This window comes from Myiozetetes cayanensis, unplaced genomic scaffold, assembly GCF_022539395.1.
Source record: "Myiozetetes cayanensis isolate MyiCay16 unplaced genomic scaffold, myiCay2020 scf3, whole genome shotgun sequence".
NCBI lineage: Eukaryota > Metazoa > Chordata > Aves > Passeriformes > Tyrannidae > Myiozetetes > Myiozetetes cayanensis.
This window is the reverse complement of record NW_026087521.1, coordinates 38,222,008-38,238,449: the sequence shown is the minus strand read 5'-3', so window position 1 is coordinate 38,238,449 and position 16,442 is coordinate 38,222,008. Positions and strand designations below refer to the sequence as shown.

Below are 16,442 nucleotides of genomic sequence, written 5' to 3'. Positions count from 1 at the left end.
TGCAAATGTTTTTCTGATTCAGTATAATTCTTCGTTTTCTTTACTAACACTATTATTTCACCAGCTTTCAGTTACTTCTAAATTGTTTTCAGTATTTCCACACAAAAGGTATCATCAGTGGGCTACCCTCCAAAGACCAACTGGGACTACCTCTGTTTCAAATTCAAGCTTAGCACACACTGCTGTAGTACAAGTGAACCAAACAGTGACGATTATACTGTGATAAAACAGAATAACATTATTATTGTTTAAATGAAGTTCAGATGTGGAAAGTCAGAGATTGAAAGTCATCAGTAGACATAATGGCATGACCTTATTTTTTTCTTACTTACATTTATCTTCTGTCTCTTGGAAATAGTCTAGAAGGACATTGCTGTCTCACTTGAAATACACCTTCTGACATAAGTGTCTGGATGTGGAATACATTTGCTCTATGGAGCCATAAGCCTAACTCGAGTTCTCTAGACTCCACTTAAACACAAACGCTGTGAGCCAGTCGCTGCAGTAAGTGACATTTACTGGCCTGTTCCAAGAGACCTGAATATCTCCAGCCACAAAAATTAACAACCAAAGCTCAGCGAGTCTCAGGATCCGCTGGCTCCATTTCACAAAAACCTCTTGAAAAAGCCACTTTTCAAAACATTTTCCTGATATAGTTACACAGAAGGGACATTAGTGCTTGCACCATTCAGCAGTGTCCTCGAAGGACACCTGATTTACATGCAGACAAACACATGAACCAGTGCTCCAAGTAGCTAGTGAGGACCAAGAAGCTCTGTCAGAAGAAGGACAGACTTTTTAAATGCTTCTGCCCTGCACAGGGTTGCTGTGATGCCTCAAGGTAGTCCATATTCAGAGGACAGAAAGCACAAGGCACCAGGACTAGTGAGCCTTGGGGGATCTAAGAAATGGGACTCAAAACCAAATCCTAGTCTGCTAATGTCCAGTTGAGAACAGAGGCCAGCTCATGCTACATTGGCTTAACAGAAGAACGACATCCCATTTGTCACTCAATTAAATAGATACAATTCCAGATATAGGTGGAGAAGTGGAAAAAAACAACTATGTAAAGAGATGCTATTTGTATGTAGTCATTTTCAAGAGGAGAAGAGAAACATTGAAGTAGATTACAAGCAAAACATATAGCTATTACAATTATATATTACATCTTTTACAAAATGTTTCTGCAAGGAAATTTTATCATAGGATTTCTTACAGTAATTGTTGGGAAACACTGAGGACGCGTTTAAGGCTCGGATTTGACATCGACAAAATCTCAAGTATTTTCATGGCAAGCATAGTTTTGTGTCCTTGCAATGTATATTATACTAAGTAGCATAAGATGGATGCAGAATATAATAAAAACACAGAAGTATTTTTGCCCCCAACTTGTTTATTTCTTTGACATTATATATGAAGTTTATCTTAAAGAGACCCAGTTCTCAGAAGCCAGCATCCATCTGTGGTAACAACTTTCTATGCATACACTTATCTTTGCAGTAATAACTGATCTACATATAAACAAACCAGTTTCTTACATGCAAATTCTAACAGCTCTCAGGCAGATTGTTTCATCGACATGTGCAGGCATTACCACAGGAGGCTAGTACAAAAAAATGCATATGCATCAGTGCAAGTCAGATCCCCAATTAAAAAAAACCAGCTACTCATCTCCCAGTCATACACCTCTGATCCATCTCAATGTGGAGCAAAGCTGCAAAATTTATCACAAATTAGGCAATACTTCTCTAGGAAAATGAGAAAATCTGTATTATTACATCCTTGTGTTATCAATCAAACATAATGAATTTTTGATCCTCTGCAGTATAAAGCACAGTACTGCCAGCCATCTAAAGCAAACATTCCCAGACTCCAAAACACAGATGTAAATATTCTTGACCAGGGTGCTTATCTAGGTGGTAATTTCTGGCACTGACTCTTGCCTACTTTTCATAAGTCCACACCAGTCAAATCTAGGTGAAACAATAGCTTTATGAAGGATTCTGTCAGTTCCTCCGAATTATTTTAGCTAGCTGCCCAAGTGATGTCAAACTGACATTATTTTTATAATTCTCTAAAACTGAAATTCAAATTAATTTCAGCTATTCGCTCATAGTATTTTTAGTTGAATCAATACGCTCATAGTATTTTTAGTTGAATCAATATCATTCAGCCATTTTGAAACCTGTTATGACATACACAAACTAATACATACATACATGAACACACACTTTAATACAGGAGAATAAAGGTGATGCTGCAACTCTTTTTTATATCCATGTAATGTTAAAGTGTTTATTAAAGGAGCCAAGAACACCTTGCAGGTGTTCTTCTCCCTGCAAGGTAACAGCCTCACATATCCTGCACTTTAATCCATACTGTATCTGATGATGACCCCTCCTCACAATGCACTGCAATGTTCACTGGTGAAAATGCCCTACAACTGCTCTGAATTTGGCCCCCTGAAGTCATATTACCATAGGGGTTTTTGATTTTAACTGTGGGAGTCTAGGCTAGACAGAATGTGAACTCAGGAAAGTAAGTATATTAAAAGGCTTCCTCAGTTCTCAGATCTGATTTTTGCTCATATTTAAAGCCCACAGTAGGGGAAAGAGCAGAGATTTTTTTTTTTCCTCCTTGCAGCACTTCAGAGTCAATACATTTATCAGATACTATCTGAATTCCATTCTGATTTGCAGAATGGTTAGCTAATTGGCAAGCACATACAATTTAAGAACTAGATTTCGTAGATTAAACTCATTACTTCAAGCTTTTTATGTTAGGCTCAGAGTCCCTGCATAACCTCTTCCCCTGCTGATGATCTGCCCTGCTCCCTTTTCATGTTTCATTCCCCTGCTTCGCCTTCTCCAGGAAAGGTTGCCTCACCTGCCCTGGGAGCTTCCTCCTGTCTAGGCTCCCTCTTTCGCAGCCCCGGCTCCTCATACCACCACCACCGAAGGCTTGACCCGAAGGTTACAGCAGTCCTCTCTGAGCCGGCAGCACCTCGGCACAAATTACTTGTCTCACCGAACCGTTACATTTCCCAGAGCCAGTTACAGGCGGCGGCAGAGCTGGTTGTTGATCTGTGATACTCTCCAGCTGACTGCCTTTTTAGCATGCACGATCTTCAGGCCACAGACTACGCCTTTCTTTTGTGTCTGGGAAGCCTGTAGTAGTTGCTGGGCACTAGGAATAAACCAACCTTTGTATTGGGAGCTACAAAAACTCTTCTCACCTAAGAGGACTGCAATCCCTGTCAACCCTGACTAAAGAAAAAGATTAAAAGAGGTGCAGGAATGTTTAAGGATGACCAGCCTTCTCTGAAGCAGCGCTGCTTTCATATGTTGTCTGCATGCTTATTATTTACACTGAAAATAAAGCTCATCAAAAGCTTGAAGTTGCCTTCACTTTGAAAGGAATACGTCATCTTCAAATATGCAAAGCAGGTTTACTGTTGACAACCCAAGAGTTACTGACCTTTTATTTCAGCTGTTCTCAGCGTGCACTTTGGCTTTTTCTGTAATAAGATCATCTTACCACAAGATGATTATTGATCACTTATGACAGAAACAAAAAGCTTTGACCAGACTAATCTATTCATTGTACTCAGTGCAAACTGATACAAAAAATTATAAACATCCCTCCCAGAAAAAAACAGAGTCACGGTCAAAAACACCATCTCAGGATGAAACTGAGAGGTCTAGGGAGACAGCAAGCAACAGTAAGTTTCAGTGGAGATCTGCTTGATGAATGACTACCACCTGGCAATGGCCATGGCGCTACCAACTGAGTATGACAGCAGTTGGAATAGGTCCTCACCACCTAACCCAAACCTGCAGGGGCCTTCCCCGTGCTGCCCACCCAGGAAGGGGAGATGATATATGGCAGCATGAGAAGGCTGCGCAGCAGGGCTGGGGGCAGCTCAGGACCCACAGGGACATCAGCACCATTGCCAACCCAATGCCAAGGCAGCAGCAAGAAGATCCCTTATCTTCAACTTCTCTGGATGGGCCCAGGCTGGTGGGCAAGGAGCAGGTCATGGAGAGAGAAGCTTCTAGACTAACCTGCTCACAGGTTTCCACGATGTGCTTCCCCCACCTCACCCCCCGCCCCGGGGACCCCAGACCGTGCCACCCAGCTTGGGGGTGCTTTGGGCTGCTCTGCCCCTCTTGTCTCCGACGCGATGGCAAGGGCTGTCTCCTGCCCGCCTCAGCGGGGGCTGCAGAGGGCTGGGGGGCCCTCTGGGCGGGGGGCACGGCCGGGAGTAGGGAAAGAGCGGAGATGCGGCGGATACCGGCCGCGCTGGGAACGGGCAGCCGGGTGGCTTGCGCCCTCGCTCGCCGCAGATTTTAAGGTAAAGCGTGTGTGCGATTTCTCACCCTCACAAAAGGGAGGAGGAAGGAAAGATGATCAAGAAAACAAACCAGGCAGGGGAGCGATTGGGGGGGCATGGAGGGGTGGGGGGAGGAGAAGAAAAGGAGGGAGAAACAAAGGAAAGAATAAAACCCTCTCCGGGAACAAGCAAACAAAGAGGGTAAGAAGAGCTCGGCGGTCTCCCCGGGGGGAACCCCCTGCCGGGCTCCCGGGCACCGCGGCACCCCGCCCCGACGTACCGCCCCCCTCCCCGGCCGCCGGCCGTGCTGCAGCCCCGGCCGCAGCCCCAGCCCCGGCCCCGGCCCCGGGATGTGCCACCCCCGGCAGCGCACGGCGGAGCCCCGCGGGCAGGAGCCCGTGGCTGGCCGCCGTCGCCCTGGGAAGTTCGGCGGCGCGGAAACACCCCCGCGGGGTCGGGCACCTTACCTGCCGGCTGGCACTCCTCGGGGAGCTGGGGGGAGAAGCGGGGAAAAAATAGGGGGGAAAAAAAGATAATAATAATAAAGCCACCCCAGTTTCCGAAATTGCACCGCTCGATCAGGTTACTATGGAAATCGTCGCGAGGACGCAAAAAAAAAAGCCAGAAGCCATCCTCATCCTCTCCGCCTCCGCGAGGGACCGCGGCGCCGGAGCCGCTGCCTCCCCGGGCGCAGGGCTGCGCTCCCCGCCGCCGGCCGCCGGCTGCTCTCCGCGCCGCGCACCGGCAGCCGGCCCCGGCCCCAGCCCGCGCCGCGCCGCGCCGCCAGCGGTGCTGCCCCCCGCTGCACAGCTGGAATTTAAAGGGGCCGTGCTCTCCGGGCGCCGCTGCCCCCGCCGCCGAGGGCCGGCTGGGTGTGCCTTTGTAACCAAAAGTTTCCCGGGGATGTGCCGAGATACGGGCATCCGCGGGGACGTGGGGAGGGAGGGAGTGAAGTATTTGCTGAGCGTAGCCCTGGGCGTTATGAATTATTATAGGCGTAACAGCAGGATCCAAAGGCCTCAGCAGGGCTCAGTTGCAACGAGGGCTTTACGCAGACACGGTTAAGAGGCAGCCCCGGCCTCCAGATTCTGGCAATGCGAGCAGTGAGGGCAGACAAAAGGGAAGAAAGTATATAAAACGCATGAGGAAGGGATGAAAACTTCCTAACCACGCCAGCCCTCCCCGGCCTGGCAACCACAATTTTTAAATTGCAATGAAAAAACTCCAAAAATACAACGAACAGTTCTGAAACAGATCATCCAGCCTGTGTCCCTTTCACATAAATGGAATTGTTTGTCAAGCCTGCCAGTCCTGAGAAGTTACCTTGGCCTGCAGGACACCCCAGCAAACCTGAAGACTGGATCTGTTTGAAGCCCATCAGTGAGAGCTGCTGCTCACAGGCATATGCAAACTTTGGCCTGAGCGGGTGGACAGAGCTTAGCAGCTATTGCCACCACGTCACTCTGCCCTACTCTGTCCTCACCCTCACCCCTCATATACTGTTCTACTCTGAGCCATTTCCCACCGCAAGCCTTCCGTCTGCTCCAACAGTATCAGGTCCTGCAGCTGATTCAGGTTCTACAACCTGAAGCATGGTTTTCACCCATAAAAAATGTATTCCACAAGTTTCTGCTGATAGGGGATGAGGCTTCTAAGTTATTCCAAACTCTGAAAAATGTCTGGCTGCAGAGCATAGGGGAACCCCATCTCTTCTTTGTTGATGCAGTCTAACACTCGATGTGCTCCAGCTCCCAAGAAAGGGGAAATGTGGAGAGAAAAGTCTTCAGATGATTGCCTTAAACAGGTATGAAGAAAAGGAGTCACATGCTATTGCAGGAGAAAGGGAGGCAAGAGTGGAAGGGAGATAAATACCAGTGAGTAACATCCAAGTCCAAAAGCTTCTGGATACCTCCCTTATGGAGTAAAAACATGCATTTCTTCTCTCTAGAGGAAGAACACTTCGCAAGTGGTAGGCTTAGGAAGATGGCTTGCAGTTAGTGGCTCCCATAATACCTGTGGGTTTTCAAAAAACCTTCCTCTTCCAGTGTATCAGCAAGTCAGGCCTCACAGTTCTTTATTTCACACAAACATTCATCAGCATTGGTCAACGTAGCTGCAACTGAAACTACCTCATGAGATGAGGGAATTATCTAGTGGAGGCCTGTTTGGACACAGGAGAAAAACAAAACAAAACAAAACAAACAAACAAACACAAAAGAAAAACCCTCTCCTACTGAGCTGTGTGGTATTTCTCCCTTCCAAATAATTCCTGGCCTTTCATCTAGCCATTTCTATTTAAGAAGGCAAGAGACATAAAAAATACAGCAGCTAGCAGCCTAGTGAGAGCTTTGTGTTAAGAAGTAAGACTCCTTAAAAGGGCTGACCAAAAGGCAGGAATTGACAGCCACATTGTTCATAAATCCAGTTTTCTAAATACCACCACAACTTGAAATATTCCTACCAAAATAAAACAAGATGGATTTTCACCATAGTTTGCATAGCACAAGAAAACATAATGGGACATCTGAGGTTGCCTTTTCCTAAAGCTGTGGGACAAAAGACAGGCTGAGTATTTTAAAATTAGAATTACAAAGTGATAGATACATGAGTGAAAATCCCAGGTGACAGACATCTTTCAGAAATGACAATCCCTGGAGTGTTAACCTGGAGGTTATTTCTTTCAGTGCATGAAAGACACAGAGCAGTGAGTTATCCCAGCAGTCGCTATGCTGCAAGACTTCTCTCTGAAAGGTTAATTGGGTTAGAGGTGTAATTTTTACCCAGCAGAGATGTGCCAGCAGAGGCCTCTAATGTAGATGCAGTTCATATTGACAGAACTATGGTTTTGTTAGCATAACATTTGTCACTGTGGTGTGGACTAATTTCATTTCACCAGTACAAAGATCAGACCTGGTGGTCCAGCCACAGCAGCTCAGCCACTCTGTCAGTGCAATGTGCAGACCCCCAAACCAAAGAGGCAGCACGCACAAGGCTCCCATCTCCTTTTTGCCAATGACTGCTCTGTGATTGCTGTTATTTTGCAAAAAGGTTTTCAAATGGATAGAATATTTTGCTGTTTCTTAGACTCAACTCTTTCATCTTATGCCTCAAGTTTAGGAGCCTATATCTGACAGCGAAGCAGTAACCTGTCCTCTAGTCTTCTAAGAAGTGATATTCCAGAAAAGAGAAATATCATGAAAGTTTACTTTTTAGCAAGAATTCTCTGCAATGGCTTTTATAGTTTTGCAGAGAAAATGTCTAATTAATTATATGTTTTTTCCCTTTATTGGAGAACACATGACTAGTATAAATATAAAACTTGAACATATTAGTTACATTGTAGTTTTTTTCTACATGGGATACAAACAAGTATGTTGATATCATTGACATGAGATTAAATGTAAATTTATTTCAGGATATTTAAGATAACTGCAGAGATACAGTAATTCAAAATCACAGTGTCTTGGCTTGTGTATTTAAATGTGATCAATTATCTTTGCTGACATACATTTATGTAAGTGGAATGACCAAACAGTGACAAACTTAAAAAGGCAAACGTATATATTATATCTGTGGACTTTCAGTCCTTTTGAAATTACATCGCCATATGACATGTAACCTCATTACAAAGACTAAAGGAGTCTCCTATCAACCATAAAGATTAATATGTTGTTAGTCAAATACATTAGCACTTTTTGTGTGCTAAATCCCCATCTCAGACAAAAACCTGTTCATGTGACTGTGGAATCAAGTGATAACAAAACGGTGTGTTTCTTCATCCCCAAAGGATGCTATATTAAAGCAAAAGTTTCTTGTTACAGCATTATTAAAAAACCTAATATTTGTCTCAAAATGGTAACTTAGTCATGCTGCATATTCTCCTTATTTTCTACTATAAAATAAAATGCAAAAACCTTTTTAATTTGGCGTAGAAAGCACTATAATCTTGCATCACATGTGTGGTATATTTGCATGTACAAATGAAAAATTACAACTGAACCTTTGATATCTGAAAAAGTTTTTAGGTGAGAATAACCCAGTAGAGCTCAGGCATTTCACATCTCTCAGGTGAACCTTTAGGGAAGCTCTGTAGCTTCATTCTGCAAAGATACTCAGGCACCTGTCAGGACAAGTAACCGACATTTGCACAACTCCCTCCAGATCTACTAATACCAGGAGTCCACTGGCACCTTTGCACTTTAATTTTACATTCCCCCAGATACCTAATGTGGCTATTTGTAAGACCCTTCCCTGCCTGCCTACCTTCCTTCAGGCACTGTGACAGCACTTCCTCCTGCCACTGTCAGCTGAAAGGTTGCCTTGCATTTTCCACTGCTGAGCCCAGTGTGAAGTCGTGCTCCTGATGTCCCAGTCCCTCCTTGACTCAGCAGGAGAAGGACAGCACTAGTGGAGTATGCAGTTGGTGAGACAGCAGGTGCTGGCAGTGCAGAGTGCCACTGAACTCCAAAGTCACCAGTCTGAGCTCCAGGCACATCCCTGTGGGATAGTGTGTACAGTAGGAGGAGAAAGCTTGAATGAAACTCCACATGCATTGCAAAACCATGGGCACAACATGCTTCAGAGAGGTGACACCCTGAATGTACTTCAGGGACAAGATCAAACTCAAAAAAGAAGGAGGAAAGGAAGAAAGGAAGAAAGGAGGAAAGGAAGGAAGGAGGAAGGAAGGAAGGAGGAAAGGAAGGAAGAAGGGGAGAGGGAGGGAAGTGTACCTGTTCAATTATGAGTTTTATCCTAATTACTTACAAAATGGTCTTATACTGTCTTTATCATGCCCTGTATGCAAAATGTTTGCATTTCTGTGTCCTTTAGTAGTGTAGGCAGTAAAACCACCATTAACTAGCACACAGGGAATAACTAAAAACACAGGAGAGGAAGGTTCTCTCCTTAATTTCCAGCACTGACACCACCTGGGAGTAAAGCCACAGCAAAAGGCTGACCTTGCACTTGAAAGTCTGCATATCTGGGATCACTGTGCCCTCTTCCCTGTCAGGGAAGGCATGACCCAGCTGCCTGCAAAGGTGTGAGGTGCAAAGGAGTGCACAGTGGTGACTAAGTCCTCAGAAAACAGAACTGTTAAAATGTTAGGCATCCCTGCAGCATCTGTGCAAATGTGATTTTCCAAGATCTAATAGCTTGAGAAAATTTTGAAATGGGTTTTCTCATGAAGACGGAGTCTTCAGCACCCTCACTCTTAGCCGTTAATGGAGAAGGCACTCTACAGAGCAGCTGGGGCTTCCAGAATGAACTCAAAGGAGAGAGGTTTTTATAGAATGGGAGGGACATACAGGATTAATTCAGTACTAATTTTCAAATACGTACTCTAAAACTAGTGTTAGTCAAAGAAGAGAGCACAAATTTAATACTGGTAAAGCGGCTTTTTTTTTTTTCCAAGTGTCTTTTTCATCTATAGCTGAATTTTCAGCAATTTTGGTTTTTATCACATTGTGGCTGCAAAATGATCTGCATGGTCAGAAATGGGCAATATTAGAAGTATTTAAAAACAACCTTTTCACAAGAAAAAGTTGGTTAAATATGCATTTCCTCTTATGTTAGCAATGGCAGTGTGACTCTGATGAAGGGCTCCAGTCTTCTGAGACAAATTCACAACTTCTTCAATAGTATGCTCAACTCTCTATACTTTAAGGATTTCTTGAAAATTCACTTTCTTAATTTCTGCTGTTTCTGTTAGCCCCAGACCCTCTCTGTTTTATACTAGCTGCATTCAACAGAAGGGATACCCAACTGGGGATACAAATTGCTTGCTGAATGGCCCTCTCTGACTCCATGCAGTTATTTTCAACCTCTGATGGCACAGAAAATGCTCTCTAGTTGACTTGCTTCCAAATGCCAAAAAACCCCAGCCCCCAAACTTCTAAAAAGAAAACAGAAGGAAAGCCACTTTATTTAAGTTCAAAGAACACTGCAAAACACTTTTATCACAAATATAGCAATAAGAAAGTGTGATAAAAGATATGCTTTCTGATACACAGAACAAAAGTACCCTGAAGAGTGATTCTGTAATGTTTACAGAAGAGCTTATATACATTAGAAATGAGTTTCTATAGTTTTCTTACTGAAAACAGAGTTTTCATGGGCAAACAAATTTTTTTCCTGTAACTGGATCTGCCTGACAGACATAAATATGTTTCTGTCAAATTCACCACTCTGCCATGGATATCAGAAAGTATCTTGGGAAGACATGGACATGGTTTTACTTCCTTTATTAATCTTTCAGTTCTTTGTTTTTCATATGACTTGGATCTCTTCTGATCTTATTTTTAACTCTAATATTCTGGCAATAGCTTGTAAGCACCTTGCAGGTCTATTGTGGCCTTCCTTTAGGATGTGTAATATCATCTTTTCACATACTTTAAAATTTATTGAAAAGTGACTTCAAATAGAGGAATATTATGGAGTCCCCTATAATTACCTAGCATTGTCTTGTGGTGTTTTTGGCACTCACTCAAACTATAAGAAGTCCTTTACCCTACTCCAAAAGCCTGGTTCTGGACGAAGGAAAAGCTACCTGCAGTCAGCAGTGATAATTCACAGCAAATGAGCAGAAACTATGTACTCATGAAAGATGGGTAAACAAGAAGTTATGGACTTTGGTCCACATCTTGGGCATTTGGTGTGAAATTTCTGTCACCAAAACAATGAGATGGGAATTGAAGTAGTGGTAGCAGCAAGAGGTGTTAAGGATTAGCCGCTTGGCAGTTATGAGATTCTGGGTACTGGTGAAGAACAAAGTGCTTTCCAAGAGTGACTTTTAGCAGGCTAAATGTGGAGGATATCCTCTTTGATACAGATGGTCATATCTTCCATCATTAAGGTGGCTTCTGCATTACATTTGAAAAGTGGGCAATGTGTTAGCAGTGTGACCTTGTATTATTTTAAGCCCTTGCTATTTCAACTTTCTCTTATTATTGGGGATCAAAGCCTTCTTTACAGTTCACCCACCTCTTCCAAGTGTGTTTGTAGTTACAATGCAAGAGGACTGAAATTCCTGCTTTAATTTGTGACAGGGTTTATTTCTTCCTGTAACTGAAGACAAAAGGCAAACAACACTTGACTCATTTTTCCTGAAGTTATGCCTCAATTCTTGGTCTAGAATAGCTGGATAATTTGTTTCTCTTCTGAATAGGCAAGTTCTTCTGCATTCAGAGGATTGTGGTCTTTAGTGCTTAGTACATGCAAGCACTGAGAGGGATGTACTGAGAAGAGTATTTTCAGTAAGATACGTATGGAGTCTTTCTGCTCCATGGATTCCTGGTGCAGCTTCAGCTGCATCTGTAGGTCCAGATTTAGGTAAGGATTTAAAAAATGTTGCACATCACTTCAGGTAAATGAGAGATACAGCAGTGACCAGAGGTTTAGAAACTGCATCCTGTAGAACAATGTTTTGTTTTTTCTCTCAAAAGCCTGTAAGGGATACAGGATCATACAGACCAGAAAACTGGTCAAAATGGCCCATGGCTAAATTTCTGGGGCTCTGTATGTCAAATGAAGGGAAACTTGCTAAAATAAAGCTAGTAGTCAGTGTCAAAATTCCTTAACCCAGTAAAAAAATTGAAATGTTAAGTGCAAATTAATGATCAGAAAGGAGAGAAAGAAAATAAGATATAAAAAGATCATAACAGAAGCTCTTGGCTTTGTCACATCAACTGCTAAAGTTAAAAGGTTAGCAGAGGTTTATCTGACAGTTTCCTAATCATTTCATTTATGAGAAAGAAGGAAGGAATGAAGATTTCCATCCCAAACTGTTATCAGGTTAAGTTATTGTGCTTCAGTGAAACAACTAAACTTTAATACAAACTCCAAAGAGGATCACATGAGAATGCATGTCTTAGGGTGTAATTTGAGTAATTTTTGTCACTGCCACCAGGGTGGAAGTCCGTGCTTCTGTATTTGCACAACTGCAATTATCTTCCAAGGAATGAACCATCTGAATTTTAATATCCCATATATTCAGTGCAATATAGCACATTACAATATCTTGACCTTTAAGTGTTCCATAAATTGATTGTCTGGTTGTTCCAGTCCTTCCTTGTTTACGGTCCTGGAAACCGTAGAAGAAGAGGTAACATGGGCATCTCTGAGTCATATCTTGCGTGTTTATCAGCACTTTCTGAATCACACTGCTGGTCTCTTGAAGGCTTGACAGAAGTTACGTACTGTGTCCCTGAAGTGCAGCAGCATATAAAATCATGCCAGAAAAGGCAGGGATAAGTGCTGCAGGCTGGCTCACAAGGCCCACCACAGGTGGTCCTGTTGAAGGTCACATTGGTTGACCAGTATTGTTATCAAATTGTGATCTCTCCGGTGAGTTATTCTGACAGCCAGATAAACCTCCAGCTAAATAAATAACATGCATAACCTTCAACCAACCAAATGTAACTGTTTAATTAATGTGCTTTTTCTAAGTAAATTAGAAAGCAGAGGGAAAAGGCTTCTGGTCTTTCAAGGATGAATAAAGCAGAAAATGTAATACCAGATCTAAACATGAAAGGGAGAGAATCCTCTTAAAGATGAGGATGCAGTGGTAATGCAAAGCAGGAAAATGATTATTCATTTCCAGACATCACCTAAAACTCATGGACCAGTGAAAAGAAGATACAAACTGTAATAAACTGCAAATACTGGAGGAAGATGTTAACACTGATTCAGAGAAAGAGCAATTGCCACTTTTTCATTGCTTGTCCTGCATCAAAGAAGGGAGAGGAAAAATTCCTGTTTTGTAGTGTTCCTTAAAATTGTTACTCCCTCCAAAAAAAAACCACCATAGAATGGAACAGAAATGCTCTGAGATGGCTCAGATTGTTCCTCTAAGACTGAATGTAGACATTTGTTCTGAAGATGTTCTTTCACCTTCAGATGTGCCTTCAGGTCCCACGTGTGCCTTGAGATAAACTCATCTGCCCAGTGAGAGTGGAGCTGAAGAGGCCAGAACTTCTCTAGTAGCTTCCTACAAGCATAGCTCCAATCACCTTATCTGCCCCTTCAAGCAGTGGCAGCAGCAGCAGCAGCAAGGCCTGGTTTGTCTCAAAGCACTGAACAGAATGGGGCAAGCATGCAGTTACCTGCACTACTGAAGTGTGGTGGAGCAAGCAGGCCTGTCCTGCAGCTCAGCTCTGTTATACTGAGCACTACCACAAAACTGCTTCTGACATATTAGTATCCCTTCCTTGTATCAGCTATTGCCAAATTTTTCTGCTTTCAGATGCGTATGACCATTTGAAGTCTCACATCCAATCTGGGGTATGGGGGATGCTGCGAAACTACGAGATGAAACAAACCATGTTAGAGAGCCTGAAGCAAGCACACAGTGGCCTTCAGTTCCTGTTTTCTCTGCATCCCAATTGAGAACAGTGCTGCCTATCCAGCCTTCTGCTGAAAGCAATATCAAGATGAAAAATAATCATATTAGGGCAAATTCAGACAAAACAGAGCAATAATTTATGGGAACAGGAAAGCATGATTAAGAATTTTCTCCTTATTTCAAAAGCATAAATCTTAAGATTGTTAAAATAAGTCTTACTCTCAAGTTTTTGGACAATTTGTTGGTTTCAGATGCCCATTTACCTATCCTAGTAAAACTCATGCATTTCTGTCTTTAATTAACAAGAACATTTTGAACAAGCTAGGAAGACCTAAACCTGATCACTACAGATCTGCTAATGAAACTGGGGCTTCCTGGATGCTGACCAATTCAAAATGTACTAGTCTTTTACCTAGCAACAAAGATCATCATATCCTAATCACTAACATAGTGATTTGCACTTTTTCCTCCTTCTTTATTCAATGCAGAGCCTAAATCATGGCCTCAGTTATAGTAGTCAAATGTTTCACTGCCACTGGATTATATTATTTCAGACATTACCTATGAGTATGTTACCAGTTATACTTTATGCCTTAAATGAGACTGGACATCATCCCACTGTCTTCCCCACATAATAGAAGAAACATCAAGGAAGAAAAAACCTGGGACATCTGTGGTGGTATAATTTGACTGACAACCAAGAAGCTTGCAGTATCATCAAACTGTGACTGACTGTGAGAAAGGCAGGGGAACAGAGGCAGGCATCTTCCAGAAGAAAAAATATAAGCATGGTAGGCAAGAAATAATGGAAACTTACACCAAGAAAGTAAACTTCTACAATGATGGAGGCAAATGCTTATATAGGTATGTATCTATGAATTATTTTTTTTATCACCAGAGAAAAATTAATATCTGGAGGTCAAGCTAAAAGATTTTTTTGAGTGGGATGAAATAGCAGTTAAGTGTATTATTGTGATGTGTTATTTACTTATATAATTTATATTATGTCTATTAACCTCCAGCTAACATGGGGGATCTGGGGTGAATACACTGTAGGTAGAAAATGCTTCCTTGCAAAGCTTACTGTCCAAATGGGTAATACAGGAATCAAGGAGAGGCACAAAGTGTAGGGACATACTCATGCCCACATGACAGATGGGTGCCAGAGCCAGAAAATGGACAATAAACTCACAGTGCTTCCATCATCCACTTGGCAGATAGGCTGTGCAATTTATGGTTCTTGAAAACGGACATAATGAAATATTCCTCTTGATGTCCAAACACTCTAACATATAAAAACAGGACAGAATGATTAAAAAAAACACAAAAACTGTATCTGAAAACTTGTTCAGAGGTCCTTTCATAAGTATGAAAATGGTTTTGTTGTTTGTTTGAAGTAAGCCACTGTGTAGGTCCACCTATAGCCTATCCAAAGTTCCATACAGCATAAACACCTCACCAGCTGATTTTAAGCTAGGTCAAAAAGACAGAGTTGGCCAAAGGAGATGGATATTTCTTTCTTTGGGACCCACTATATCTTATTTTACTTCCCTGTCAAGGTTTTTCATTGATTTCTGGGGGAGATTTGGCCAGATATAGTTTGAGAGCATGGTGCTTATGAATTATTTCATATTTTATTGCTCAGAATATACTGCCAATATGTGACACATTTCAAGATCTTTCAAATAGTCTGTGCTCAGCACACAGTGAGAAGGGTTTTACTCATAAAACTTAGTTAAAAGGAAGCACACGGTTTTCTTTCAGGAAAATAAGAATGAGTCATCCATGCACACATTTGATTTCCAGATCCAAGAGTCTGCAGTCTAGACTTATGGTTTTCATTTTTCTGAACACTTAATCAGTGTCTCTGTAGGCTGTCATATCCTGCTGTCAATAGGAGGTCTATGAAGATATAAAAAACAGAGCAGGAGCTACCAGAGTTTTCTTCTAGGTGAGAAGATGCAATAGTTTTCCAGGGTGGCTACTTGAAGAAAAAAAAGGCTAATAAAAAGGCTAATATCTTTAAGTTGAGGGATCCCTTAGTCCTCTCTGTGCCCCATCTACAGAGAAACGACTGTCTGTCTCTATTAAAGTCTGTATAAATTAATTTCTGCCTCCTTTAGGTAAGTAGGCTTTTAAAACTCCGGTTGTACTCTCAAGTGACAATGCAATTTGGCTCTGAGCTCTGCAAGACCACCAAAGGACTGGGGTATGATTGCCCTAAGAGAGAGGCTGTATGTGTTGACAGATGGAATAAGGGTCATAGGAAATTAGAAAGTGGTGATGATATGTGGCACAGTGTTACACACAGGAGCCTTGGAGGAGAGGTTTCTCTTCCTTGACTCTATGTGCTCAGAGCTGAGTCCAAGTTTTCCTTTACTGCAAGGGTGGAGGATCAAAAATGCCATCAGAAAATATGTGCATACACAGAAAGAAAGCAAAGAGCAATCATCCCTCCATCTGAGTATGTCCTGGGTTATGTTTATATTTCCCCATCACTTCCCAGCACATTGATGAGTCAGTTGTATTAGGAATGAACACAGATGAAGGTGTGCACTGGGCTAAGCTATCCCAGGTGGGAAGGGGGCAGAGAATATCCTTCTGCTTCTTTGGGTAGGTCTTCAGTGAAACAGCTTCTCCCTATTTCTTCCTGAAGAAGAACAGGAAGTAAGGTGTTTTCCAGAACACAGAGGAGACAAGTGTGGATTAAACAGCAGCTCCCCCTGTAGTCACACAGTACAGCACTTTTCCAAAGATTTCCTGGTGTGA

General features: G+C 42.5%; 1 protein-coding gene across 3 annotated transcripts in view; it reads right to left on the bottom strand.

Moving 5' to 3' along the window:
• NAV3 (neuron navigator 3) overlaps positions 1–5,078 on the bottom strand; it is a 514,063-nt gene extending 508,985 nt beyond the window's left edge. The window contains exon 1 of one of the 3 annotated variants that reach the window (XM_050324425.1): positions 4,801–5,078. The gene's annotated coding sequence lies outside the window, so the exon portion shown is untranslated. Of the gene's footprint in view, positions 1–2,886; positions 3,057–4,800 lie in introns of those variants that run through there. The other 2 variants (XM_050324431.1, XM_050324426.1) reach the window with 2 other exon arrangements.
• Positions 5,079–16,442: the final 11,364 nt, after the last annotated feature.